This window comes from Haliaeetus albicilla, chromosome 4 (assembly GCF_947461875.1).
Source record: "Haliaeetus albicilla chromosome 4, bHalAlb1.1, whole genome shotgun sequence".
Taxonomy (NCBI): Eukaryota; Metazoa; Chordata; class Aves; order Accipitriformes; family Accipitridae; genus Haliaeetus; species Haliaeetus albicilla.
The window spans coordinates 16,780,165-16,805,177 of record NC_091486.1 but is presented as its reverse complement, the minus strand read 5'-3'; the positions used below and the strand labels follow the sequence as shown (position 1 = coordinate 16,805,177).

The 25,013-nt window shown below is 42.9% G+C and overlaps 1 long non-coding RNA gene across 1 annotated transcript in view; it reads left to right on the top strand.

The window, feature by feature from the left end:
- LOC138684975 (uncharacterized) overlaps positions 1-24,427 on the top strand; it is a 36,020-nt gene extending 11,593 nt beyond the window's left edge. Inside the window, exon 3 of the long non-coding RNA XR_011324193.1 lies at positions 23,645-24,427. This is a non-coding gene — a long non-coding RNA (uncharacterized lncRNA). The remainder of the gene's footprint in view (positions 1-23,644) is intronic.
- Positions 24,428-25,013: the final 586 nt, after the last annotated feature.

The following is a 25,013-nucleotide window of genomic DNA, read 5'->3' as shown; positions in this document are numbered from 1 at the left end:
AAAAGCAAATAATTGAAGCATAGGATGAAGCAAGCTTCAGCCCACGTCTCTCGTCTTTCTCTGAACTGACAGAGGAGGATTTTTTAACCTTGTCTGGATTTGGCCTCTTGAAGTTGTCAAATCAGGGCAAACTGCCTTTTGGGCAATGTGCTTTCATGCCACACTGAATTCAAGAAGGAATGACCTCATTTGGATTATGCAGGGAGTTGGACAAGATGACATGACGTTCCCTTGGGGTCTCCAGTATTTAACGCTATTAATCTTTCTTATTAACTTGGGCCTGGGTTTTTGGAAGCTCGACTCTCAGGGAAGTTCAAATCTGATTTCCTTGATTGTGGCAAGCTTTTGAAAAATTTGACATAGTCTGCTGCTCCTGTTCCTTCTGGAAGCCCCAGCTTTGGTCCATCTTCTCTAGCACAGCTTCCTCTAAGGGCGAGAAATTGGAAGGATGCAGCCTGGGAACAATCAGACAGATACTGAAACTCTAGCGGAAAGGACCATAAGCGAAGGCTGAGCTATACGACAGCCTCCTTACCCAGGAGCAAGGGAGTTGTTGTTTCTGAGCCTAATTCTTTCATGAATCAATGCATTTGGAATAATAATAATAATTATCTGTGTGGGGAAGGAAACCCTTAATTAGTTTGCAATGATCTGAGAGGCATGATGTGTCCACGCACAGCTGCTCTGACGTGTGTGGTTGGGCTCAACAAGTACGTCTCAGGCATTTCTTTGATTCCTCAGGGGACCTGGTGTCTAAAAAATGCAATTAGCAGCAGGAAAGATTCACTGCATATTCCCTGGCTTTGTGGAGTCTTTGCTGAGATGGAAAAGGGTTACTCCTATCAGTTCTCACAAACCATCTCAACACAGTGATGGAGGTTTGACAGTCTGGTAGAGAAGAGGTTGGTATACTGGGGGCAGGTCACAGGCACTTTGCACTGCCTGGAGCTAAGCTCTGTCCTCTCCACTGATCTTCCTCCTGAGCAAGGAGCACTGAGTGCTGGCTTGCTATTGTGTAGGCATGCACCAGAGTCAGAGCAGGCATTTTGGGGCCAAAGAAAGACACAGCTTATGTTCTCTAGTGTTGGCGGTAGCGCTGCTCCCAGCAGTAGGTAGGACTAGGTGACCTTGAGAGGTCCCGTACCACCAACATTTCTGTGATCCTGTGTCTGTATTGTTTTGCTAAGTAAGCTCCATAGCAATAAAATTTATGTGTCAATTTATTGTCATTGGAATGGGTTTAAATAAGTCGAAAGAAAAATGCTTTGATATTTAAAACCCCCAATGCATTCCATAAAAGCAGGGTTTTTTGACTTCCAGCTTTCTTTTGTTTTTCAGGTTAAGTAAAATAATGGTATGATTTAATGTTACAGTGAGGTCACTGGAAGCACAGTTGTGGTAAGCCAATAGAAAATGATACCCTGAGTGTTTTTGTGGGGTCATACTTGCCATATTTACCTAATTAATGCTTACGTAAATTAGACTCTTAGAAGATAAAAATAACAGCCTCCTTGAGTGGTTTCCTAAGGTGGTGCTGGAGAAGCTGCTGTTCATCTTATTTCCACTGTACCGGGACTGTAAATACGAGAAAGCTCACCTGTCATTAGTGCCAGTGTTGAATTTAGCAATAGAGGAAGTTGGATCATATTTTCTTTGTTTTTTTTCCCCCACACAAACACAATTCCCTGTGATAACTTAGTGTGAGACTACTAAATAAACAGTTTAATAAAGAAAAATAGTTGGAAGCTTCCCTCAACAATGAAATGGATCTGCATTCACAATCACCATGGGATGGGGCATCATGGAGGAAAAACACCCCAAAGAGTGTGTAAGAACTAAACTTATGGCAGCTTCATGCTTACAATATGGTGCTGTTTGTTACTAGTAAGCAGGTGTGCTCACAATGTGACAATACCCTGGCTGATGCCAGGCCAAAAATGTCCCAGTAATTCTTGCTGGAGTGTCATCTTTGGAGTGAGAAAGGAAGATGTCCTGGTTTATTATGGGTACGACTGTAGCAGAAAGTCCCAAACAAACCCTATCTCCACAGCTGGGCTCAGCAGGAGTGGGCTTTGCTGTGTAGTTCACTCTCTCTCTGAAGTGCATTGCCTGCTTGATAATTATAACTTGGGTTTTGAGTTGGAGGGGCATGTCTCCAAGGCAGTGTGATCCTAGTGCTTGGGCAGGGAAACTTCTTGGCGAGGAGTGAAACTGCCACGCCAAAACAGTAAGGAAAACATGGAGCTATGAGTAAAATAGGCTTCTTATACACCATTCACTGAGAAAATCTTTCTGGCCACCCCAAGCAAACCCCCACACTACAAGTATTGTGGTAGGCACCACGTATGTTATTATCAATAATTGCAACGGATGGATGACTCTTCAGAAGGGGGTGGTCTCTGGGCTTTCTGGCATTTCATCTGGCATCAGCTTTAGGCTGTCCCAGAGCAATTGGTACAGGAAGCCCCTGAAACACCTACAAAAAATGAACAAAGCAGTGAGCTCACTGACGGCTCCTGTCAGTGATAATCTCCCTTCAGGTAAGCACAGCTGCAAACTTTCCTCTTTGCACCAGGAACATGGAGGCATTTGGGTTTCAAATATGAGCGGAATGTAAGGAATTACTGCAAACCAGCTTGGCATTCGCTGGTAGATGCACCAGCGCGATGCAATCCGTCTCTGCTGGGAGCATTGCATCAGACAGCCGTGCTGGAGTGAATGCTCTGGCTCCGGGCCGGGCTGACCTGTGGTTTGTGGATCTAGATGAGTCAGCTTGGAGAGGTTTGCCATTAACACGGGCACAGGGAAATGATGTCCATGCAGGGAGTAACATTGCCTTTAGCTTGGAAGACTGAACAGACAGAAACACTTGGAGCTAATGTTGTCAGAGCATGTGCACTCAGAGGGGGTAATTTTGATTTTTTTATACCTTTTAGTCTTGTGGTCTGGCTGTTTCTTAATTCAGGAGGTCAAAAAACCCCCACTGTGACTGTCTGTTCTGATATTTTCTGTTTGGTGGACCAGACTGCTTCCCTGTATTGACTCTTGTTTCAACAACAGCTTGACTGAAAAAGCTGTCCAGTCTTGATTCCAGGTTTCCCAGTGACAGAAAATCATCACAAGTGCAGGCAGTCATAGCTCTTAATTACCAGAACTGTTACGTGTTTCCTTTTTATTATCTCACTGCAGTGACTATTTTTGGGATTGCTTTTGTACCAACCTACTGGTTTGAAGAGCGTGTTAGCCAAGTATTGTTCCCCAGATAAGGCAGACAGCAACTTTTGCCTTGACCGTCTCAGCTCTGAAGACTGACAGCTTGTCTCTCAGGTGGGAAGCCTGAAGGAGGGCAATTTAGCTGCATGGATGAAACTAAAGGAAGAGGGGGAAACAAATCTGTTGAGAGTCATGTCTGCCCTTAAAAGGCAGGAGCCAATGGTCACATCTTAGTTTTTTGCAAATATGCTGACAGCCATCTGATGAAAATGGGTTGCGATTTGTCATTGTAACTGGGGGCTAAATAAGAGTGCTCTTGTTCATGCACACTAATTTCTGCCATGCTGACTCGTCTTGGTCTGTAGTTTTCTGTGGGGGTACCTGGGGCTCAGCAGGCTTTGTAGACCACACTGTTTTGGAGGCGTCTGTGAGTATATTTGAGGGAGGGTAGCTATCTGCAGAGGCACTTGAGGTAAGCCTTTTCCCTGTAAAGAAACTGAGGACTGGTCTCCTGTGATCACATTTGCTAAGAGCACAGTGCTTGCTTAGCTCTGCAGACTCAGCATGGCAAGAAATTTCTCCACCATGGAATTTCTTTGTTCTTTTTCTCTTTCATTTTATGAAAAGAAAACTGAAGTAAAAAGGAATTCCATTTTAACTCATCACCCCAACCTTGGGCTGACTAATATTGTTGATTTAAGCCCCGAGAGTGTTGCTGTTTTCGTGATGGCTTTTTGGTTTGCTGTTTGCCAGCATTATACTGGGGAATGACTCATATTCTCAGCACTGTGAGGGATAGGAGGGAGGGAATGCGCAATGTTTCGTTCCCACTGGCAGACTGTGGAACGCGCAGTAATTTGAAGATCTGTCTCCCAGAGCAAGAGTGGGCTCAGGCACTAGAAAAAATGGCCAGTCAACTTTCCTGCTAAAAAATCAGCTTTTAAAAAATAAATGTATCAGTTCTCTGGGGAAAAAATAGTTTTTGATAAAAATGTGAATGTTGTGAAGACTGATTTCTTTTCTAAGTTAGCAATACCTCTGTGGCACCTCCAGGCAGCTGCACTTCATACCCTGTTTTCTTCTAGGATAAGATTGCTCAACTACACCTCCCACGATGCATGCTGCTGGAACAGCAAGAGTTCTGGAAAACTTGCAAAGAAAGGCTCAACTTGCCTTTTTGATGAGTTTAGTCTCTATAACTCAGTTTCTCTGTATATTAAAATAGGTGCAGCTGCTACGCCACTGGGGTACTCCATAAGACATGGCTAGCTAAAGCTTGCACTCCATTTTGGAGCTGAAAAATGCTGTTTCCTTGTCAGCAGTAAGAACTGTCTGTGAAGCACTTCAGACTCCTTGGGTTCCAGTTCCTTTATCACAGCAATCAGTGCCAGATTTTCTTTTTCTTTGACAGCTGACTTTGTAATAGCCCAAATATCCTATTATAGCTGCCTAAAGCACACCTCTGTTGGAAAGCATGACTAGCTCAAGGAGGGGGCACCTCTAATGCTTTTAAGCAAGCTGCCTGGAGTACCAGTAATGCTGTGGCAGCAAGAACTTGTTCCAGCCATTTGCTGCTTCTCAGCATGGGGGACGAGACCCACCGGCAGTGGAAGGTCACCCCTTGCATGGCCTGTCCTTTGCTGGCTCCTTGCTGGCCTGGGACAGGGCACGGGTGTGCTGAGGCTGTGGCTGCCTGGTGGGGAGGTTAGTCTGGATGATCCTTCTGCCTGGGAGAGTGTCACCCGAGAGACCTCCTCTTTGAGGCAGTCCAGAATTGTGGCGACTGCATCTCTTCCATACCTCAGGATGCGATTTTCCTGCCCCTCTCAGTTTGCTGCCCTACCTGACAACTGCTTTACTTTGCTGGCGCACAGGGTCAGCCTTTCCTAGGATTCAGTCTGGGTGGCAAAAAGCAAGCCAAATGACATGGACACTCAGGCTGATGAGGAAAATGCCACTCATCTCTCTCTCTACAGCCATGCAATATAGATGTATCCTTGGTGAACTTGCAAATCAAATTGAATTTCTTTCTCCTGTTCAAGTAATAAGGAGATTTTGTTGTTAACTGGCAGGTGCCACTTTGAATTTCAGTGGTGAAGCTCAAATCTTTGTATGTAGGTCAAGCATGGATTGCTCTACTTACAAACGTGATTTGGAAGAATCTCTTCTCAGAAAGTTTTTCTGCATTTCTAGGTATATGTAGGCATTGCCGTGAGCTAAAAAGAACAGAAATGCTGCCAGAAGCAGTGCAAATGAAGTCTCTACTCCCTGTTTCATAACTGCAAACAGTTTTTAGATTAAAAAGAAGGAAGAGGCTTAAATGTCTCCCTGCTGCTTGTATTCTTCTGCAGTCCCTGTAAAACTTCTTCAGTACAGTGGGCCTCTGTGAATTTTAACTCCCTCAGGAATAAATGAGCAGCAGCTTTTTAATCTATCCATGCATGTGAGAAACATATGGAAGATAGTGACCATTTTAGGTGGAGGAGTATCTTTTACTGAGTGCTGTTATGGAGACAGCTCCTGGAATGAGATTATGATGGGAGAAGTGGAAATTGTGATTTTGCTTCACATAAAGGATGAATTTATTCATAAAAAAGAGAGTTTTCAGAATCACCCAAGAGATTTAGGAGTTTGACTCTCACTGATCTCCTGTTGTACGTAGGTGCTGGAGTTGCACAGGCATTTTTGAAGGTCTGAGCACAGATGGTGAATAACATGAAAGGATGTGAGGGGCTTTGTATGCATGGAAGCTTGTCTTTTTATTTTAGCTTTATGAGTTGGTCTAATAATCCCTTACATTGAGTTGGTCTTCCTGAAAATTGTTCCTTATAGAGGTACAGCATCATGTTACTAAAACTTGCAACTATTTCCAGTATACTCTATGTGCTAGTTCCTTGTCCTGGAACATTGTACTGCTCTCTAACTGGAAGTGCAGATGAGTACTGGGATGGGTGATGTTGAAAAGTTGTGGGTTCCTGGACCTGAAGGTGTTTAAGGATGAGTGAGACAAACCTCTCACAGGAGATGAACTATGTCTATTCTGTCCACTTAGTTAAGGGAATGGAGCAAATCCTGTTGAGCTCCTTTCAGCCATGAATTCCTAGGATCCTACCTGAATGCCCTTCAATTGTGTGTTAAGTCCTGTAACATCTGCCTTGTGAAGTTTTTCCTTCTCCATCTTGCTATGGGAAAGGGTAGTATGAGAAGAGGCACGCTTCTTGTGAGTTTTGCCTTGTTTTTATTGCTTCTATCATCCTGTGTCTCTTTTGGGGAAAACAGACAGAAAACACATACCTGGCACTCTCCAAATATCTTTGAAATTGTTCTTGGTCTTGTGGGAGTCTGAACCAGCACATGTAGTCTGAGATAATTCTTGTTTCTAGCACAGAAGAGATTTACAGTAGAGACACTACTGTGGCAGGAGAAAGCCTGAGATCTCTCTTCCCAGCTGAGTGTCTATTCTTTTGATGGGATACTGTTCAAGGCTTTTTGTGCTTCATATCTTCAGGAGCAACTGAGAGAATGGCAATAAAACTCTGTGGGATGTGTGAAATGCGGGATTTGTAAAGCTAAGACTGTGTGGGAGAAATCTTGCTTTAAAACGATAGGTTTGATTTTCTGAGTGCATGAGGTATCAGGATCCCAGGCATCGTTGAATATGTGTGGTTGAAGATATTGGGATCCAGCTGTCATTTTACTCTCGTATTAGTACTAAGCAACTTTCCAGTAAGCCATTCTGGATCCAACTTGAAAGCATGGAGACAAAATTGAAAGGGCAATCATTAAAAGAAAATGATTATATGTATAAAGTTTTTTACCCTTACTTATGTCTGTTTATTGCTCTTGGCAAAAGTGCTTTTTAATTCTTAAATTTGTAGCTAATAGTGTCAGAGATTTATTAGACTAGAGCGGATCACTGTTGTCATTCTCTCAGACTTCCCACGCACCAGAAACAAAGCATTGCTGCCAGTTTTCCTGTTTTGCACTCCAGATGTGAAATGTGCTAAGAAACACAACCCATTTCAAAAGCTTTTCTGCCCATGGCAGAGCTATAATTTCACTCCCAGTTTATCAACTGGCAATAAACAAAAATGCTTATCTTCAATTTGAGGAACTCAGTTTCGTATCAAATTAGTCAGAAGCTTTGGGATTTACTTATTAAGGCAGTGAAGGGAGGCTAACTTCAGAGAAGCAGATGTGAACCTTTGCAAAGCCAGACTGTGTGAACAAGCAAATTGCAAGAGGCCTCTGATGAAACTTCTTCAAGTAAAAAAGGTTTTTTGTGTCTGTGAGGGGGAAAGAAACTTGAAACTCAAGAGTTTTGATTCAGCCAAAATGCATTAGGCTGTGATCCAATGTCTTCTTCCAGTATTTGATGGTACTGAGCTGAACAGAGGAAGGGGTATAATTAAAAAGGAATCAGAACAATTAAAATGAAGGAAAAGCTCCCTCTGTGTTCACAGAAGCAGTGGCAAAGGCAGGTGATTAGGTTCTTTTTGAGGGTAGTTTTGGATTGGCAAAGGGAGATTAGCTCTTGTGAAAGCCTCACTCTGATTTCTAATTTTTAGCTGTTTTTCTCATTTCTTCCAATCCTTTTTTGCTGTTGCTATGAAAAAGGATTCAATTAGAGGACAGAAAATGAAGTGGGAAAAGACGGAGAAGTCAGAAGACCATGTTTAAGTTTCTACTGTTACCTAAAAAGTAATAATAAACTCCCCCTACCTGTAATTAGGTTATTTACCCAGCCCCCAACTATGATGTACATTTGCAAAGGAACAGTTTTTTTTCAGGGCTTGCAGGTGAATATCTGATGGAGAAAGGCCCAGATTCTATAATAAGAAACATTTGTTGAAACATCTATTATTCCACATCATCCATGAAAACAACTTATGCAGTTTACAAAAGAAATCACTTTCATTACTTCCATTATGCAGATTGACAAAAGTGTGAAATATATTGGCCAGGGTCATTCAGGAAGAAGTGAACCCAAATTTCGTGGACCCTATGAAAATACACAATTCACCAGAAAGCTCCACTGTGCTTGCTAAGAGGCATTTATTCTCACTGCATCCCAGTGTGGTGTTGGTTCAGTGAGTAAAGATGGAGGATCTTGCCCCTAAAAAAGATTGCCTTGGCAGTCTGATGAGACAGGCTGAAACATGATGGTGGTAGCCCAGAATTGGATTGAAGGGGGCATCTGAGTTGCAATGTGTCACGTCCAATTCCATTTTCATTTTACATATTATACATTGGTTGGGTCAATTTTATGAATCTTAGAAATAGTCTTACAATAAAGCTTAGGAAATCAGAGGTTTTTCCAGTGGGCTAATTAATAGGGGGATTTTTAAGATCACTAGATCACTCTTTCCAGCATCCTGTTCAACTCAGGCTGCAGAATTTTACCTGTTTTCTCCTCAGACATGCTGAAATAGATCAAAGCTCTTTGATTTCTAGCTGGAAACCTACAGCACTAGAACAAGCAAGAGAATTTCCCATTTAAATGTTATCTCAAATACAACATTTTGCTGTGAGATGTGGAAACTGCTGAAGTGCTAGACAGGAAAAACCAGACACCTTGGAAAATAAAAACTTATGAAGGAATCTTAACACTGTGTAGGAAGACTTCCCACCAACAAAGAGATGTGGAAATACGCCAGTGCAGTTTATTGACTTGAATCAAAAGGAAATAATGTACCTGGAATTAGCTTTACATGGCAATGTCCAGACATGCAGATGAAGGAGTTATCTGGAAATCAAAGATGATATGAGGTTGCCGAGAAGATAGCTTCAGAAAAAGCAATAGCAGAAAGAATAGATGGACTAGACAGGATTAGCAGCAAATAACTCACAGGAGTGGAGCTGCTTAGTTTCTGCCCGGAAACTTATATTGGAGAAAGAAAGAAATTCAGTGGATCAAGTGCCTGTAGTCTTGAGTTAAGGACGCGAAGAGATGGAGGAACCACAACTTCCTTTGATTTGTTAGTGCTTTAACAGCCATAAACATGGCTTAAAATGTTCGCTTTGCATCTGTTTGGAATGCGCCTGCCTGCAGGTTCCTGGCACTGGTCCCGTTATCCCTCTGTCTGATGTTTCTGCTATATGGTACTCAAGACACTGCCCATACTTTCCATGATGGAGTGTCACTGTGCAGCATTTCCAGTATAAACCCATGGATGATGGACAAGCACACATGAGTGTTTCTCAACTATTTAATGAAATACTGGTAAAATGACTTTGCTCCTGAATAGAGTCAATGGAACAGAATGACAACAGGGAGAGTCAAAGAGCAATGGCTATTGTTTGTCTACCCTTTGTTGTTCTGAGACAGTTATGTCCCCCCCTTTTTTTTTCCAAGAGAAGTCTCATTTTTGACTTAATCAAATACAAGGTGATTTGAGCATTACAGTAATGGATAGGTATGGCTGGTTGTTTGGAGTGGAGAGTGTATAGGAAGGAGAGTAGCTGGAAACATACCTTGTGTTAAAGCTTGGGATGTAAATCACCTGGATGGAGCTGGCCTAGATGTGAGATCACACTGCCCTAAGTAGAGGCTTGTTCAGTTTGCATCAGAAGGAAATAATGCTTACTTGACACCATCTATAAATCAATGCAGAGCTGGCTGTGGGAATTTAAATATACACAGATGTAATATTTATTAGCAGTAATTACTTACCTTTGTTGGTACAGTTATTTTAACTAATTTGCTAATTACCTGTGGCATGGTAATTAATTACCTACTGAACTCCTGGAATATATATGGAGACACCTTATGCGAAACTCTGGTTGAATGGGCATTTACTTCACTGTTATTCTGTGAGCTGCTTTAAGCATTTACAAGTTATCACTGGGTTATGTTTCTGATACTGTCATTATGGCTTGGCAGCTGCATTTCACAAGACTATCTAGCATTGCAATGAGTCTCCAGTGAAGTACCTGGATTCATTAAGGTCTCCCCACTTAAAACAGAAGAACTGTCCCTGAAGCTGCTCACTAGTGACTGCAGAGAGCCTCTTCTGAGAATAATTTCCATGCTTTTTGCACTGCATAGCCCAAGAGGAGGAAAAATCCCTGTGTGGAAATAGAGAGGGTCTCTTGGGGTTTTGCTGATGGACTGCTTCAGCCTTTCTCTGCTGCATGAAGCAGCACTGGAGTCTTATTTTGTGAGGTGAGTGGAGGGGATACAGAGTGAAACAATCCAGACAGTTTTAAGTGTTTTGACTTTAGTTATGAATTGTTCTCTATTACCTATTTTACATGTAGAAAATATTTCCCCAGATGGCCCGCCCAGAACTTGAAAGGGTAATCTTGATTTTTACTTTATCAAGCTGCTGTAAGAATCCCACCCGTTCTTCTCCATTCCAGGCTTGAGCTGACCAAACTGAGCCATGAGTCAGTGTCAGACAAACCATGAACAAATGACTGCTCGTGCAGCTCCTGTCACAGCCTGTAAAACTTCAAGACCAAAAGAAATAGAGGGACAGAAGTATACTGAAGGGAGAACTCATATCAGAGGCAACCAGTGATGTTGAGCTTTATGTCATGCTGTGCCAGAGTCAGAACAGTGGAAAGAAATCTGTGAGTTACACAGGACTCACAAGCACAATTTGGGGAAAAAATATCCTAATGCAGGAAGAATCATTGCCTTTCAGATAGGGTAGACTGTTTCAGGAGAGCAAAACTTCATGGGGTGCATCATAATCATTGGTTGATATGGGAAGGAGCACAGCAACCACTGCTGAGAGTAAAGGCAAAGCAAGGCATAAAAATTACACCGGCAGGAAAAGTTGTGGAAGCTGCAAGGAGGTCTCCAAGCCTGCAAGGCAGGGCAGTGGGGTGGCAAAGCTTGGGGAGTGCTGGGGCTGGGGGGATGTTGAGGCAGGTAAGCTGAGCTGTAGGAAAGGGAAATAGAGGACAAACTTGCTGTGTTGCTAAATGCAAGCAAGCAAATTTAGAGGATGCTTCATAGAGCACATAAACAGATATGAGATGTACTTTTGGGTTGTGTACCAAAGGGGAAAGTGGACTGATTCACACAGTTGAGCAGAGTTGCCTTCAGCTGCCTTGACAGTTTCAGGCATGGGGCTGAGAACTCAGGAAACTAGTTAGAAAATCTTGAAGTTGGAAGGTCTGAGGTGATGCCAGTACTTCTGACCTTGCTTTCACCAAGCAGTCCCTGCTGAGAAAATTCTAGCTTGGATCTTCTAAGAAGTGCAACAGTCATGTAATTCCTGCTGCTCCTGGTGGAGATATTCTGCTGCCTATTCTGAAGGCAGCTTGCTATCTCTGTCCTGTGGTTTCCAGTGGCATTTAGGTAAGTCGTTTGGTACTGGGCTCTGCAACAGCCCAGAAGTTATAGAGGGAATCTACAGTAATTGCATTTGGGTACCTTCACTCACTAATCTGTGTACCTTCATTGCATGTCCAAAGTTAGGTGAAACTGAGTCTGGGCCTTTATATACCAACTGGAGAACAATTATTCCTTCCTTGGAAGAAGTTTTGCTTTTTAGGTACGTGACTATTTCCAGGCTGTTTCCTGTCTGTGCATTATTTCTTAACACTTCTGAAGTGTTTGCCAAAGAGTGGCTTGCCTTGAGACATTTTTACCTGCTTGTTTGTTCTTTCTGGACAGCTCCTATTAAATTAAACCATATATTCATTCATACAGACAACATCCCAGTAACCAGGTCAATACACACGAGTCATAAATTATTACAGAACAGGTCCAAATCCATCACTGAGGCATCCATTGATTATCCATACAGATACTCTCTGTAAGCGAACACTTTGTATGCAAGGTCACTGTAGAATTCAGCTATTTTTAAAAGGCCGTTAATAGCAACACGGAAGCAGGCTTTGATTGAACTGGAAGTGTAATTTTCAATTAAGAGCCTTCACTCAGTCTTCCTTCCATTAGGGTCTAATTAGATTTCAGGAAGACATGAAGTTTCAGAGGCTTCAGCCCTACAGCCTCTCCATTAGCTGACACCATATGCTTTGCGGTTTCCATTGTGAAGTCTCGATTAATTTGCTAACGTTAATTTTAACTCTAGCTGAGATGCTTCACCAGGGACCTGATTAATGGACTAGCTGTAACCAGCTCATCCCTGCTTTCTTCTGCCATCAGTTATACAGTAATGAGGTTAGTGAACATCAGACTGATAAGTTTTTTTCTCTACTACTGTGGGAAATGCATATATTTCATTTGGACTGTGTAAGCAAAGGACCTGTCCCTCCAGTTTGTCACCTGGATTAGCTTGCTAGGTTACAGACCCTCTCTCCCAACCTACTCCTTCCTGCATCGCTTCGTCTCTCTGTGATGCCTATAGTATACATAAAACCATGGATCTGTAAAGACACCTCGGACAGTAATTTTTTCATAAATTTTCTTTCCTTCTGTTCCACCCTTTTCCAAATGCTTTGTTTGACCCAAAGAGTGAAGGCTTGGTAGAGCACACCTAGTGTGAAGCAACTAACTTTACTTCATCTGTTCTAATATTCTTTCAGCTGAAACAAAAGCTTCTGGGACTGTGGTTGCTGATATAAATTGAAAAAATCCTTGTGAGTACTCCTAACAAATGCTGTTAATTTAGCTAAAGGTTGATTGTGGTAAGAAGTGAATTGGTGGTCCGAGAAGCATTAGCTGGAGACCCATCTCAAGTTGGTGATGAGAGATGCAAGAAACTCCTGCTCATTGGAAGGGTTTTAGCAACACAGACAAAATACTGCAGCAGTGAAATTTTGAGTGAGGACCAGTTTTTGCTGGGCGCACACTAGATATCACAGATTAGATCTTTGGGTGATGGGGGTTTTCACAGCTGTCAAACTGTAGGATTTACACTACTGTTAAGCAACTCTATTGAAGAGGCATTCAGATATGCTAAGATACAGATAAAGGGTGTGACATAGGCAGACAGGTGATGGGATGCCCACCAAACAGGTAATGAAATCACCTTGGACAAATTTTGCAGGCAGTTCTGTTCTGTACTTCAGCTGTAGAGCACGTGTAATACTTTTCTTGCAGCTCTGCTTGCTGTTTGGATTTCAGCCCAAAGTGCACTAGCTCTTCAGCATAAATCTGAATGATCCACAGTACATAAAGAATCAAGTTAGGTCACTTCTGCCTTGGAAATAATCAAATCCACCACTGAAGAATAATCTAGTACAGTGATTTTCAGTTGGTGAGGATCTTGTCTATGGCCCAGAGGGAGGAGAGCTGCAGCAGGGCTCTGGCTGGGAGGGACTGTTGCACTTCCCCAGCAAGTGCTGCTGTGAAAGACCATAAGAGCATCTGGGCTGTGCATCAAGTCCACCTTTATGACATTCAGATCCTGAACTGTTGTCTCAGACACACTTGGTGGATTAACACAGACCTTCTGTATTTAGGGGATTCCTCCTAGTCCCCTTCTTATTTCTCTGTGTGGTTTTGGCTGCCAGGCTTTCCTTTAAAACAAGCCACCGCAATAATATCTTATTGACTTGGTTTTATGGAAAAGAAAGAGTTGTAATAACTTTTTATTGGCATTGCTCTTCCAGAGAGACATAGAAATAAATCACCAGCCTGCAGGAGTCAGAATGCTCTTGTGCTTTCTGGGACTGCTCTCCCTGAGTTTCCCAGCAGGAGCTACCCAACATTTCTGGCTATCTGCTGTCAAAAAACTCCTTCATCAAATGTAGCTGAAATGAGCCAAAAGGATGCAAAGTTGCTGGGGTTGTGACTGACAATAGGACAGACCAATAGTGCTTGAGAGCTGAGACTCTCTCTACTGCAACCAAGAAGCTAAGAAAGAGTTAAGTCAGCACACTGCTGCAATGAGGTATCCCGTATAGAGAACCTGAATCCAATGTGAAACTTCATCAAAGGTTTTTTTGCAGTTGATCTTAGCTCTGCAATGTGAATCCTGGAGGGAATAAAGGAGTTGAGGGAGAGGAGAGCAGTTTATATCTTTGGGGTATAAATCAGATAAAGAGAATGATTAACAAGGGTAGGTTTTTGCTACAGTATTTTAAGAACTCTGTCAATATGCTCCCTCCCTCTTCCCTTCCCCAGCCTCGATGTAAAGGCCTAAAATTAGATAGCTGATTAAGGAGAGCTGCAGGGCGATCTAAATACATCAATCTTGCTTGTAATGAGGAACATGGCTACATTTCTGCAATGATGATGAACCTCGGGGCCAGGGGTGGCTGGATACTGAACGTTCTCTGTATCGAACTTCCCATGCAGCCATTACTTCTCAGCATCTCTGAATGGCTGAGTCTGATTACAGGAGCTCTCTGGGAAAGGAGAGTGCTGGGGATTGAACTGGACAAGATTTTTTCCCAGGGTGAAAGAAGCTGAGCGGCTTTCTAGACTCTTTAACTTGTTTGCCAGCAAAATGGGCTGCCTCATGCCCATTTCCCCTTTTACCTCCCACCAAGAAATGTGTAGCAAAACCACACTGAAAGGTCCACCTTGCCCTAACAAGCCTTTACTTACAGTCTTTTACACTTAAAGCCACATCTTACTGTTCTTTTTAAAGACTAATGGCCCATTTCATGTGCCAAATAAAGGGCTTTTATTAGCCAAGGAGTAAAGATGTGTCCTGCATTAGAGAAGCAGAAATCCACCAGAAGGAGCAGCAGCCCAAACCTCCCATAACAGCAGGAGGAAATAAAGTTCTCCTAAACAATTAGAGGGTTTTTGTTTGTTTGTTTGTTTGTTTTTTTAAAAATTGAATAATATTATTGCATGCCCCAAACAAACTAGACCTCTTTTCTTAGTCTCTAGGCCAGCTCCAGAACTGCCCTTTCTCCTGTGAGCAGAAACCCCTGTTGACCAAGGCTCTTTTTACACCTCTGGCACATTTCAGTCACATCTAGCAAATCATTTAGGAACAGCCTAGGGACTTTCCTGGGATTTATGTCCCTAAAGGAAAATTGAAGGGACAGGTAAGTGCCAAAATATGGATTTGCAATCCTTAGAGATATCAACTGCAGCTGCTGTCTTAACCTCACAGACTTTCTTTACTTAGATAGTAGTTCCTGAGAGAGGTTTCATGCCCCAAGCTGTCTTGGACTGAGCAACCTGTTCTCACCTAGGCCAGAAAACTAACGTTCACCTGCCTAAATTCCTGGGGGTGTCAGGAAGCTGTTACAAAACGTGCAGCTGACAGATTAAAAGTCCCATGATCACCCAAATAATGCTCAGGAGGGACCTGTAGGTTTCTGCCACCTGTGGGCTCAGCCCAGTCTTGCTCTGCTCCCAGAAATAGATCCAAAGAGTTTATCTTGTCTATTATACCTTCCGTTTTGCTGTTTGTGGGGTGGAGTAGTCCTAGCAGCCAACAGCACAAACAGGGCTAGAGATGAAGCATCTCACAGCCTTTTCTGAGGGCTGAGCACCCTGTGAGACTGAAAAATCATCTAAGAAGGGTAAGGTATGTTCATCTAGGCTTGTTGCTGCCATTTGGTTGCTCAATTTTTCCACTGTGCTTGGGACTTGGGGCGGGGGGGGGGGAGTCAAGAAAGAGCTTCTCCTGGACCTGAGTCTGACACAGCCAAACATCACAACTTGCCAGTAATCCACAACTGAGAAGTCAGAAGAGAACATCTAGGCTAAGAAAGATCCCTTTTGCCCTTCTCATCTCTTGGAGAATACTTATGGTCACTTAAATTCAAGGTTGAAAGCTGTTTAAATGTCTGCTTTCTCCTAGAGAAAGGGCATTTACTTTCTGACAACCAGAGCAGTGCTTTCAGACTCTAGGTGGCAGGAACACATTTGCCCTGTTCTCTTGCTTCCCATCACACCTGAGTCTTCTGGTTTAATCAGTGTTTCAGGGAGGAAATGGGGAGTTCTGTGAGCATGAAGGGCTCTTAAAGAGTAGCATGGGGAAAAAAAAAAAGATACGAGAGAAATAATGCTTCAGTTTAGTAGCTAGTGGGTTGTGTCCTTTTCAGTCTTTGGTTACCAAAGGAAAGAGAAGGGAAAAAAAAAAAAAAAAAAAGAGGACAAGAAGAGCCAGCAAAGAAGAAAGTGCACCGGTCTGTCAGTTCAGACTTAAAGCTTGAAGAAGGAATTTAATATTCTGCACAGCTGCTTCCTTCTTATTTCTTCTTGCTGCAGTTGCTTCTCCACTTGCTAATTCATCTTAATTATAGAATATTTGGACAGCTCAGAGCAAAGATCTTTGTTGACAGTGCTTGAACAAGAGAAGGTATTCAGGCTCATGAATAGATGCTGTGCTGAGAAAGTCTAATTGGCTCGCTGTGACCGACAATGGTACAGCTCACACAAGTGAGGCTGGTGGTGTGCCTGGATTTTGCACAGGTTTCCTAGATCTTTCTGTTCTCTTGCTGGCTCTCCTGTCTTCCTACTTTCTCTGTCTCCCTGCATCTTGCCTTTCCTACAGGGTGAAGTAACAGACTGGGGTAAAAAGCAACTTCAAGTACATTGAGGGTTTCAACAGGATGTTTAGAAACCAACAGAGGGTGTCTTATTTCTGGACAAACCCATATGCAGCGCGGCTTCATCTCAGAAGCAGAGTATTAACAGTAATATTAATAATATTAATATTACCAGTATTAGTGGCATGATTGCTATAGAAATATGGTCTCAAGTAAGGTGAATTTAATGACTGGATAACTAACCAATTATCACATTGGAGCCACAAAAACCACTGGAGGGCCAAATGGGGTGTCAGACTGAGATCACTATGGGTACAGAACTGAGAAGCAGCACAAGCCAATGCCAAGGGAGTGTGAGGGCTTCTCTGCATCTCAGTGGATTTTGTGCCCCTTTGCCAGTGAAGATGCTCTCTGCACAGTGCAGAGATGCCCTCTGCTCTGGGCTTGCCCATTTTCCTTGGAGTCATGCGGTTACCCTACAGAGGAGAGTGAAATACTCTATTTTAAGGAGGTTATCTCCCAGGACAACCAAAGCGAAATTGCCACTCTCCTTGGAAATAAGCAGTGGTGCTTGAATAGCAGGCTATTCTAATGCATGTCTGTCCTGCTGGGAGTGACCTTCCAGAAACTTCTTTTCTCTGCAAGACATCTCACCCCCAAAGCCATCCCATTTTCTGCTGCCTATCTATGCAGACCAGGAAGGAGGTTTTATTTAGGTAGCTCTCTGTTTGCACTTAAAGCCAATTACTTTTTTGTGCAGAGAGCACAGGGTGGTCTATTTCAGCATAAGAGGATGTATCTGGATGGTTTTGAATGGTAGAAAACAAATGACACAGTTTACTAAAGAGGAGAAAATTTCAGGGATAAGTGGTCTAAAACAGAGCCTGCTGCTTTATGTGGTAATGTGGAAAAGTTTGTGTTACAGTTGGTATACCACTCTCCATCTCTTCCCCAGGATGTCCTTTCCTTGTATAAGGTGAAAAAATTACACATTTTTCAGTCATGACAAACCCCAGAGTTAGCCACGAAACGGAGTTCAATCTTTGCAGTGTCCAACTCTGTTGCTTCCCATTTCTACAATGGGTTATGCAGCTGGTTATGCTCCTCAGTGTTCATAGCTACGCTCAGACCAGGCAGAGTAAGACCTAGTAACTCATGTGGGACTCACCGGGACTGGCTTTTCCTACTGTTTGGACCCACACGACCATCCCTTCCTAGTCATCAAGACATGCCCTTGACAAAAAGTGAACCAGAAGAGAGGGTAGCCTGCTTACTGCGCTGCTCCTTAGATAAGGTGTTGCTAATATTAATGCCTTTATCACTGAAATTGCAATTTTATTTTAACAAACACAAAATCAGAAGCACCCAAAGGGCCAAATCTTATTGAAAGTCTGAGGAGGTTGAGCAACTTTAGGATCCCCTTGAAATCCCAGCCTATGAAAGTGGAAAGCAGTGCTATTAAATTGGCCAGTCTCTTTTGGCATTACCAAAGAGTAATGTTACTTCCAGTGGCTGGAAAAACGTTTCTAGGACATAACTTCCTCCAAGGAGCACCCTCTTCTGTAGTAAAAAAAATGTAGGAGGAAGGGACAGTGACACCACCTCACCCAGATCCATCCTCAGGGCAGAATCAGACTTACCCAAACCACTCCTGAGAGAAGCTAGTCTATGCAGGGCCTTGCCAGCTTTTTCCTGATGTCTCACTTAAATCCTTCTTGCTTGTTTTTAAGCCAATACCTTCTTCTATCCACAGTGGACATGCATTTATTTATTTATGACTGACTTACTCTGCAGCTACCTTCAGCACAGGTGAAATCTGCTACTCTAATTCCTCTCTTTTTCAATCATTAGACTTAAACCAGTTCATTTCTTTCAGTCTTTCCAAAGTAAGTCAGACTTTCTAGACATCTGGTGATCCTTGTTGTGCTGATAATGATTTTTAAGTTAGTTAGGTTACCTCATTCTCAAAGAACAGTTTCCAAACCTGGGTGCAGCACTGCAGCAGGGCAGAGAAGGAACATTTTACACAGCGGTCCTACAGCAATCCTGTTAATGCACCAGGTTTGATGTTTGGATTTTGTGTAACAACACAACAGGATCCTAGGGCTCCACAGAGCTCTTTACAATGTTGAGAACCAGGAATAAACATGAGATGCAGTATTTTGTTTATATTTAATTGTGTAAGTATTTTTCCCTGTCTTTTTTTTTTAAGTTCTGGAGTGAATAAAAGAGGGGCATAACTTTTTAGCTCATAATGCTCATATTCCCATAGGAGACTGTGAGAGAGACACAACTTTGTCTGTTTCAAGCCTATTCTTAACTAGACCCAGCAACAGTCACACAGCAATCAGTGAGGTCTCTAAGACTAACCATGTGTTTGAATGTTTTGCTAAACTATGACGTTCATGCAAGGAATACAAAGTGGTGTCTCTAATACCTTTTAGCTGGTGGCATCTCAACAGAAAATTTTGTAGTAGAATTTTGTATGTGTGTGCCCACACATGTGTGTATAATGCAAAGGAGGTTTAAGAGATCAATACTATGTGAAATTAGGACAGTATAGATTATTAAGTATCAAAAAAATACCTAACAAGATTAGAATATCTGAAAATATTATTACGAGTTGGAAATGGACATTACCTTGTAAAGGTCTGTGAACTTTCCTTTATGTGCCCCTTTCCATACTTGACCCAAGTTGCCACTTGCCTGTCTGCAAGCTTGAGGACAGCCAGCAACATCCCCACCAAGGGCTACTGTGCAGGTATACAAATGCATGGAAACTCTGTAATAAGTTATTAAAAGGCATGCATATATACAAATATAAATATATGCAAACATTTATATGTATATGAAATCTTGTTACACATAGCAACAAGTTTCCATGTATACTATTTTTCCACTGATGTTAAGATATGCTATAGAGCAGCAACTGGGCTATGAAAAGGTGTGATTGGGAGAGTTACAAAGTGCAAGGTAATAGCCATTTTTTTTGTTTTCCATTTTATGATCACTAAATATCATTGTCTTGCTAGTGTTATCTCAATAACAAATAAGTGATACTGGTGCTTTTTATGCTACTGTTCTCATAAACCTTGGTTGCAGGATAACACAACTGTAGGTCACTATCAGGGCAGATCAGCAAAAAAAGATTTTAATGATGTTTATAAAGTTCTGGTGGGATTGGATTCAGCTGTTCCTGGGATAAGAGCTGCCCTTGACTATACAGCAGTTTGGACCAACTTGAGATGAATGAAAGACTAGAGGTAAGGAAGAGAATAAGGAGAGGAAATGTCTGCAAAAGGAAAATATATATAATCAGGCTTTGCTGAGACAGGTGGGGAGCCCAATAAAGTCAATGTTATCTGAGCCACAGATGGTCTATGAGAGACTGTGGAAAGAGGTAGGATGAGAGTGACCTTTGGAAAACCCTGGTGAATGCAGCGGCTCAGTAGCAGCTCCCTTTCACCAGATTGCTTCAAGAACATTTTCCTACCTTTCCTTTTCTTTTCTTTTAAGTGAGGCACTGTCAGGATTGCTCGTACTTTTTGTTTTCAGCTGTCACCCCGTCCTGCTGCAGTCAGAATTGAATTTATCAGCCCTATCATGGAGGTGCAGCAACTGAAATAACTGCAAATAGGAAAGGCTTTGAGTGCTGAGGCAAACAGCTGCTGGCTGGCTGGGCTGTCCTGAGAAACAGCGTTCATCTACAACCAGAAGGAATTAGGAAGCTACTGAGTAGGATAGGCTATTTTCCCAGGAAAGTGTATCTTCCTTGTTTGAGTTGGTTTGTGGCAGTTGAGGATGGATGGATGGCGCTGTACGCACCTTTCCTTCATCCAGCCCTATGAGATGGCTCAGCCAGCATCATGGTGGTGGGAACTATCTGCTGCAACGACTACGTTACCAGCATGCTCCACTGGGCTGGGTTACTGGAACATGTACCTCCAAGTCTGGGCTGTAAGAGTGGAAGGAGAGCTCAAGCCCTGTATCCTGTTCATTCCAGCATCTCTCTGGGGAAAACCTACAAAAGGAGCTTGCTTAGATTAAGATGCCATGAGTAATTTGCTATGGAGATTTCTGTGTGCTAAAACCTCTTTGGTAGCAGACTTTGGGCATGTTGTTATGCTAGGGAAATGTTTAAATGCAGAAGTCAAACCTGCTGGCCAGGCTTTCAAGTGAGATGACCTCAATAGCTGAAGAGGCTTCTCCACCTTGAGCATCCCCACTACTTTATGATTGACTGATTTTTTATTTTTTTTTAGCTTTGGCATTTCTAGAGGCTGGAAGCTCAGCAGAAACCTTGCAACTGCCCTTTCTCTTTTGAAACTCCTGCAGGGCCAAATAGCAGCCCCAACCATGCTTGGCAGGAGGGTAAAGTGCATTGAGAAGGACATGCACCTCCTGTCCTCCCTGTCAGTCTGAGCTTCCATATCAACACTTTACAATGCTGCCATTTATTGGCAGCAAAGCTCAGTGAGGATTTTATTAAAGCTTTTTGTGGAGGAATGGCAAAGTTGTTTTGAATGTCACTGCTGAAGGTGAGGAAGTGGGAGCAGGTGGTAGAACAACCCCCTCAATATATATTCATGGCATGACTTGGCTAAGAAGGAGCATCCCCAACTTTACAGCTCTTGGAAGAGCAGTGGCAGCTGCAACTGACCTGCAGATGTTGGCCTCTCAGAGAGACCCACTGGCCACAGGCTCCAAATTGCTTTTTTCAGGAGCTGGCTTGAAACTGAGGCGCTGATGACTCTGGTGGGATGGAGGCTGTCTCCTGATGAACACCTGATCAAATCCAGCTCAGCTGGGAGCGATCAGAAATTACTCATGCTGCTGTCCCCTCAGATGGGTGCAAAATTGGGAGAAACACTGCCGATGTCAATAGTTACCCAGAGGTAACTATGGAGCAGGGGAAGCAAGCAGGGACCTGTCTGCCGGTCCTCTTTTTCCTCCAGAGCAGCAGTGCTCAGGCAGGTCTGTGGGAAGGAGACTGCTCTCCTCCTATTCCTTCACTGTCACTCCTTTAGAGCTCTGCAGCTGAGGCTCAAGAAGTGCTTTACTATATACAGATAAGTAGCTGTGAAGAGATGCAAACACAGCTGAGATATTCCTTAAATGATTTGCTGCAACAGCTTTTTATCCTTAAGATTTTTGGGGATGCAACCGTCCTTTGCTGGTGGATAGGCCAGGATATGGCACTGGTTAAACCTTCTGTAGGCACTGAAATTGTTCTGGTTACCTCCCCTTAATGTAATTTAACAAGATGCAAAAAGATTTAGTAAGCCATATGTGTATGAGTGTGCCTGCCACAGCGAAAAAAGGAAAGTTTTCCAGGACCCATTTGGTGAAAGCAGAGCTGTATCTCACAGATTATAAACCTATTACACATTTACTATTTTCCCCCTGGAATGAGCCCAGCTCTGTGAACCTCATGCTGTGCCGAGTGTCCCATTATGAACTGTGTGAAACCAGCAAAACAAAGCCATCTTCTATTCCTTTTTTTTTATACCTTTCTGAATCTTGTTAGCCATGAAATGCCTCACATTTGCTGCATACTGTGGCAATAAATACAAAATGAAGTGAAAGAGGATGTGGATTATTAAACTACACTCCTTAATAGATTTGATTGCATCTAATGTGTAAATCATGTGGCATTGCTGAGACATGAACAGCACTTCCTGATACAGCAGAGCCCTTTAAATTGAAGGCCTGATGAAGGAAAAGTCCCTCTATGGGAATACATATTCAATGTGTGATAGCATAATGCCCTATTATAATGGTAGGACACACATCTTCCTTCCCTCTGTGGAACCATGATTACCGTCCTGGACTGAACTGAAGTGGTCTTCATAATTTGAACATCACTTGCCCCTGCTGTGGTTTTCTGCTTTTAAATTGGAGGCATTTGTTGCAAATGTCTCCTATTCATGCTGTCAGAATCCTCACATCAGAAGAGTGGCTAATTGCCAATAGAGCTGATCTAAAAAATAAAAATAAAAATGGCCATTGAGGAATCCAGCAAATGTTTACTTTTTCAGTTTAGATACAAAATTTTAATCATATTAAAAAAATAGTGGTTGTAATTGTTAAAACATTTTTCTGAAATAAATCTGCAGAGGTGTGGGTAATGAGATGAATAATTGTCTCTAGAAATAACCCAGGTAGTGTCTTAGCACCCTAGGGTAAAACTCAGGTGAGGAAGGACTGCCAGGGCTATGGGCTGCTTACCTGAACTGTTAACTCCAGGGAGGGTTCACGTGACTCAGAGAGCTTTTACACAATTGACAAAGACCTGGTGGGACGGTCCACTCTCTGTAAGCCCTGGAGATCTTCTCCTTGCCTCTCCCACCCCATGATAGAGAAGGAGCTGCTCCAGACCTTGCTAGCCTAGAACAAGGTGCAGCACCCGGTCTAGTGACCATGCACAGTGCCAAGCCAGCCATTTTATCTGGTCCTGCTCACTTCCACTTTCCCTGAGCAAACAGCTGGGTGGCCTCTACATGATGCTGCTGGGGGTGCTCCTAAGCGCTTGCCCCCCACTACCTCCTCACCCTTCTTCAAGGCACACTCTTGCCTCCTTGCTGCATGTGTCCTTCCCTTCCCTTCCTCTTTTACTACACCTGCTTGTGCCGTGGCCGCTTTCGTTGCGGCAATGGATTACTGAGCTGACTTGTTATAACCACATGGTCTAGCACAGCTTTGTGTTAGCAGGGGGCTATGGACAGTCTGACAGGCCTGCCTCCTTGCTGCCACTAGCTCTGGGGTCTCTCTGTGTTGTACTCCATGTTATGGTGCCAACTGGCCTTCACGGTAGCAACAGAAAGTCTTGGGGCTCTGGTTATAAACTTCTTGTGATCACCAGATGCTTCATTTTTATTTGCTCACCTCCCTCTCTTCCACCGACATTTTTATGGCTATTTATATACTTTCTGGAGAAAAAAAAAAAAAAGGAAACTCAATAATATATTTTTCCTATACTTTTTTATTAGGCCACTATTGAATTAAGGTATATTCATTTTTATTAACAGTTATTTTTACTGTTTTTTTCCAGAACACAAAAGGCACCAGTAAGTAAGGCTGTACATCAGCCCATGATGGTATGTGCAAGTGTCACTGCTGCACAGAGCTCCTTCTCTTGCTCTCCTCCTTGCTGTGTGTCACCTTCACACCACCGCTACCAGCTCTCAATCACTCCCTATGACAGAGGTCAAAGAGTACTTGCAAAGTCTTAAGTCTTCCTGGTGACAGTCCAAGGGGCTGCTGGAGCACTTGAGACATACTTCCTCTCCCTTTCTCAGTCTTCACAATGAAAGCTTCTTTTTCATGACCTTGAGGCACTTAATATTTTTTTAGTGCTCTGCTAGCAATGGTGTCAGCTAGCAAATTATTGTGACTCGGTTAGCCTGAATTTGTCTGGGCTTATTTCTTCATAGATGTTCATCATAGCAAAATCTAAATGTAATTTACTACTTGATTCCCTCACCTTTACCAGATCTTCAATGTGGGTAAATTGGAATAGCTCCTAAACCCAGCACCCTCACTGTTACTAGGTTCTGGCTCGCAGCAATGGACTTCGTGTTAGCATACTAGTTTAACAGCTAAAATGCTTTGTGACATATTTATCAAAAGACCTTGGGTAACTCATTTAGTCTTTCTTTGCTTCAACTTGCCACTCATAAAATGGACATCATGCTCCCCCTTCTTCTTGAATAATCCACAAAGCTTTTATGATTGTTCTCTAAACTATTTACATGCTGTTCACTTTCTATGTAATTTGCAGGTTCTTTGGGACGGGGAGTACTTGGGGCATCTCATACAGTATCTTTGTGCAAATAAAATGGCAAACTGTCTCCCTTAATTTCTGTGCAGCACCCCATGATTTATTGTTCTGATTAAGGAAAAAAGTAATATGAACATTTAAAGGAGAATATTTTCTAAAAATTGGAGTGTATTTGGCATCAAGACAATCTCTGCAGCCATGAAGTCCCATCAAGAATGAAGAGTTTAGAGAGAACTGTGAGCCTGAGACATCCCACCCCATCTCCGTGTCAGGCAGGTACTCGTCCACTTGAGTAGCCTGCTTAGACCGTGCAGTCTAGTGGCTTTGTTTGTACTGCTCTGGAAAAGTGACCTCTGGCACTTTGAAAGACAGCGAGTGCAATACACCCTCCCCAGTGCTAGGCAGCATGGCTGTGTCGTACATAGCCTGCTCCAGGCTGTCTACTCCAGCCACATCTAAGACCTAGCTTGCCACTTATGGTCAATGTGGCAGCCCAATCTGACTGTGAAGGTTGCCTCAGCGCTACCTTTAGCATGCAATGAAGATGACCGCACAGCCACACAACACCGCAGGGCACCCTGAGCACACCTGCATGGCAGTTATCTCCAGCTAGCTCCATTTGTATGAATCCTATCCACAG